Here is a 5,733-nt window from a genome sequence, read left to right on the forward strand (position 1 = left end):
CTTGGTCATCTAGAGAGAAGAGTGAATGCATTTACTTTCATTTTGTACCAGGACAGAATAAAAAGCCAGTAGGTATATTCCGAACAACATTACATCGCTATCGTATAAAATTGCTTTCTCGTTGAATACCGATAACTTTTGACATTTTATAACAACATATTGTATTTGTTTGCACATTTATTTAAAACAAGAACACTTATTGCGGCATAACTATAATAGTTAGACATATGCTGTCGCGACACTTTGTGTAAATAATAATGTATTGTACAAAGTCGTAGTACATTATTTTATTCTATCATCAATAGTTTTCGCAGGGCACGTAATGTAAAGAATATTTTAGGTAACTTTTTTACACCTTGGGTTACATTATTGCAGTTTTAGTAAGGATCCCTGATTTTATTCAAAAAAAAGATTATACCCTATGTCACTCGGGAATAGTGTAGCTTCCAAACAGTGAAAGAATTTTTCAAATTCGTTCAGTAGTTTCGAAGCCTATTCAATACAAGCAAACAAACAAATCCTTCCTCTTTATAATATTAGTATAGATGACACAAAGCAGATGCAAGAACAATATTATGTAAGTAGTACGAGATTGTGAGACAGTATAAGTAAGTTTTAAATTGGAATTGTCGTAGTTCTATGCTTAGTCTTGACAGCATCTCACTAGATAGAGATATGAGAAGAAAGAGAAGCAGAAATGAGAACAACCTCTGAAAATATGAATTACACTACAAATGTCATATTCTTTCTAGCTTTAACTTACTATATTGATGTATTGCACTCTGAGTTTCCTAAATAAATATATATATTTGCAAATTTTACTTTGTTTACTACTTTTTTTTTCTAGATGAGTGGACGAGCTCACATCCCAACTAGTATTAAGTGGTTACTAGAGTCCGTAGACATCAACAACGTAAACGACGCCAACCACCTTGAAACACCAGTCCCAGTTTTACAATACAACGGCTGCCTCACCCTCCGTACTGAAACGCATTATTGCTTCACGGCAGAAATATACAGAGCGGTGCTATTATATCTACGTCTACGGGCCCACAAGACGCCCTACCACTAGTAATTAGACAAATTATTTTTGCGGGTTTCGTTCTATGAATATTATTCCCTGGTATTCGAAAGCCGGTGCAGTCACATCGCTCGATACGAATGGATCGGCCGTTTTATCCTTTAGGCCCCGACGACTTTATTATTTTATAATTTATCTCTTAGAACGAAATTCCAATACTAATTTACAAACGAAGTGGTAAAAATCATCACAGGTGGAAAAAGTGCCACGCCCCTTTGAGCGTTTTTCTCTCTCCCTCTCTCTCTCAATCTGTTTCTCTATCTCACTCATCCCCTATACCTCTCGGTCTCTCTCTCTCTCTTTCTCGTTCTATTATATTCGAAAGTGTGTGTGCAGCAAATACTGAAATTCGAGCAGGCAAGTCCTGTGCACAGTCGTTATTAATATTTTATATATTTAATTAAGGATTTTTATCTAATTTGTAATTAATTTTTTAAAACATATTTTCATCTCTTCAAAAAAAAAATTGAGATCTTATTCAAAATTTGTAAATAAAATTATTTATCTATTAGATACTAACAACAAATTACTGATTGGCTATTAAGAATTTTATAAAAAAAAATCGATTGACCAACAAAAGAAAGACACTTATCTGTCTTTGCTAGTTTTTGCTAAGTTATTATTGATTACATATTTATGTGGTTTTGAAGTTTTCACTGACTGAATACTGAATACTGCGTGGGCAGAAAACTGAGATAATACACCAGGCTACCATGTCACGTTGGAGTACAAAAACACGTTTAGTTAACACTGTGCAGGGCTCTGTCTCGTTAAAAAAATCTGTTAATGGGTCTTGATTAAAAATTAATTAGTTGTGATTCAATTTTTTTATATAGATCAATTTAAGAAAGTAATATAATAATGTTTAAATGTTCACTTTTACGCTTTTCAACAGAATACAAGTTGGAGCTGTTGCCTAAAAACATGTCACAGTGGCTAGGGTTATAGTTCAATAATTCGCCCTGAAATAGTGTGTAACTTAACCACACTCTAGTCACTCTAGTGCAACTTAATACGAATATTACCAAACTCAATCAGTGTTTGAGAATGATCGTTTGACGCACTCCTAGGACCGGTCAATTGTTATGGACAAGTCCATTGTCACCAAATAAGCCTGATAATAGGGGTTAAAGTATGAAATTACCGTTCTATTGTAATAGGTACTTCGGATTGACATAAAACCTTCATGGTTTGAAATTTTTGAGTGAAACTTTTTTCAAATGGTACCTATGAGGTTCTTCTTTAAAAAAATGTGCAACATTCGATTATCGACTTTCAGTTTTTTTTTTTTATTCAGCTTAGACAAGATATGAAAAATGGGTGCTTCATGATTTGACTGATCTACAGAAAAAAACGCATGTTGAAACTTGTGTTGCCTTGTTGAATCGGTACGATACGAGGAATATTTGATCGAATTGTGACATGTGATGAAAAGTGGATTCTTTACGATAAGCGTAAGCGAAAAATGTTATGGTTGACCTTAGGTCAAACGCCACAGCAGTGTCCTAAAGCTTACCAGTAAATAGGTAATGGTAGGTAATTGTTTGGTGGTTTAAGCATGGTGTTATTCACTATAGCTTTCTCCGATCTGGTCAAGCAATAAGGGCAGATGTCTACTGTGCCGAGCTCCGAACATTGATAGCAAAACTTGCAGTGAAACAGCCCCGACTCCTGAATCGATCTGCACCATTATTGCTCCATGATGACTCGAGACCCCATACAGCACGAGAAACCGTTTTAACTCTACAGGAACTGCAATCAGAAACCATTCGTCACCCTCCATATTTGCCAGACCTTGCTCCAACGGACTACTTTTTTTCGTGATTTGGACAATTTTCTACATGATAAAAAAATTTCTTCCTAGGAGGCAGTACAAAATGATTTCACACAGTTTGTAGAATCTAGATCACCAGAGCCCTAACGCAATGGCATAAATGACCTTCCTATTAGATAGTAGCAATGTATAGATAATAATGGTAGATATTTTGATTAAACAAATATGTTAAATGACAAAAAAATGAATTTCAATTTTTCAGTACAAATCGACAATTTGATACTTTAACCCCTAATATTTTTATAATGATCAGGTCTGCGCGTAGTGAAATGCTAGTTGATATACCCATTCCTTAAGGCAAAAAAGGATAAATTGATAAAATTTTAAACATTCCTGACAAGTACCGTAAGGAAGCCTCTCACTCTAGAACCCAAGCTACTAAAGTCTTTAGTTCTAGACACCGTCCTATTTGCGATGGTAGGTTTCCGCGGTCCCAGAATTAGGTTGAATCCAAAACCGTATTAAACTACGGTACGGGCAAGAGAACACCACACGTGTGATGCCATAATCAAATGAAGCTGGAATAAGAACTACTAGTAATTGGACACACACAAACTTCTATAGGTGGACTTAGTTGGTTGAATCCGAAGCGGTATTAAACTGTAAGGTACGACGGACAAGGGAACACAAGGGTGCCAGAAATGTAGTGGAGGTGGAATTAGTTGTTAGTTTAAATCCGAAGCCGTATCAAGCTGTACGGCATGAGCAAGGAAACACCAGGGTACCATACATCTAATGGAGGTGGAATTAGCTATGTTCAATCCGAAACCGTATTGAACTACGGCACGGGCATGTAAAACACCAGGGTTCCATAAATCTAATATAGGTGGAATTAGATTGAACCCGAACCTGTATCAAACGCTGCGCCACGGGTAAGGGAACACCACAATTCCATAAATCTAGTGAAGACTGAATTAGGTTAAATCCGAACCCGTATTGAGCTGCACGGCACGGGCAAGGGAACATCAGGCTATCATAACCTACTGGATATAGAGCAGAACTTGTAGTCATTGGACATACACAAAGATTCCATGTAAAGCTGGATGAAGCACGACTTTGGTGACCGTTTTACCAGATACTCGTTTTCTTGCGGGATATGGCGGCCGTCATTTCCATTTTCTCTACTCCACTTTTCATGTAGCAAATTATTCACGTTCGGACCCTTTTGCCACATGACAGGCTAAAAGTTACTTTTAGATTCCGAGGAAGATAAATCCCGCAGAATATAAAACTTCTTTCCTGATTGAATGTTACCCTATGCACTTTTCTGTACCTTCGAAAACTTGTATTCACAATTTCGTGACAATAAATAGAGTAGTTAATCGCAACAAGCAAATCAACAAAAACATTTCTGTTCTTCTTGTATGTCCTAAACCATGGATTTTTTAGATACATAGCTCATCTATCGGCTTAACGAAGAACTAGGACGAACGGCTTGCAATCATCGTTAGGCATCTACCGGCTAAGCAAAGAACTAGGACGAACTGCTTGCAAACATCGTTAGGTATCTTCAACTGGGCTGCCAACTTAATGTATTAGATGTACAGAAGATGACGCTATCAGTAAAAAAGAACTTCAATGCTGTCATTATGTCCTAGTACTCGGATTCTATGCACGGATCCGTATTGAACTACGGCACGGGCAAGAAAAACACCAGGGTGCCATAAATCTAGTAGAGGTGGACTTAGTTGGTTGAATTCGAAATCGTATCAAGCTGTACTGCATAAACAAGGGAATACCAGGGTGCCATAAAGCTCATGAAGGTTAAATTAGTTAGATTAAATCCGAACTAGTATCAAACTGTACGGCATGAGCAAGAAAACACCAGGGTATTATAAATCTAGTGGAAGTGGACTTAGTTGGTTGAATTCGAAACCGTATCAAGCTGTACTGCATGGACACGGGAATACCAGGGTGCCATAAAGCTCATGAAGGTTAAATTAGTTAGATTAAATCCGAACTAGTATCAAACTGTACGGCATGAGCAAGAAAACACCAGGGTATTATAAATCTAGTGGAAGTGGACTTAGTTGGTTGAATTCGAAACCTTATCAAGCATGAACAAGGGAATACCAGGATGCCATAAAGCTCATGAAGGTTAAATTAGTTAGATTAAATCCGAACTAGTATCAAACCGTACGGCATCAGCAAAGAAACACCAGGGTGCTATAATCTAATGGAGGTTGAAGTAGAACTTCTGGTCATTGGACGTACACAAAGATTCCATGTAAAGCTGGATGAAGCACGACTTTGGTGACTGTTTTAGCAGATACTAACTTTCTTGCGGGATATAACTGCCTCCATTTCCATTTTCTCTACTCCAGGTATCATGTAGCAAATTATTCACGTCCGTAGCCCATTTTGCCACACGACAGTCTTAAAGCTACTGTTAGATTCGGAAGGAGATAAGCACCGAGGGATTAATACTTCTTTCTTATTTGAATTGTATGTACCCTGCGCACTTTTCTGTACCTTCGAAAACTTGTATTCACAATTTCGTGACAATAAATAGAGTACTTAATCGCAACAAGCAAATCAACAAAAACATTTCTGTTCTTCTTGTATGTCCTAAACCATGGATTTTTTTAGATACATAGCTCATCTATCAGCTTAACGAAAAACTAGGACGAACGGCTTTGCAATCATCGTTAGACATCTACTGGCTAAGCAAAGAACTAGGACGAACTGCTTGCAAACATCGTTAGGTATCTTCAACTGGGCTGCCAACTTAATGTATTAGATGTACAGAAGATGACGCTATCAGTAAAAAAGAACTTCAATACTGTCATCATGTCCTAGTACTCGGATTCCGTGCACG

This window comes from Bombyx mori, chromosome 1 (assembly GCF_030269925.1).
Source record: "Bombyx mori chromosome 1, ASM3026992v2".
Lineage (NCBI taxonomy): Eukaryota > Metazoa > Arthropoda > Insecta > Lepidoptera > Bombycidae > Bombyx > Bombyx mori.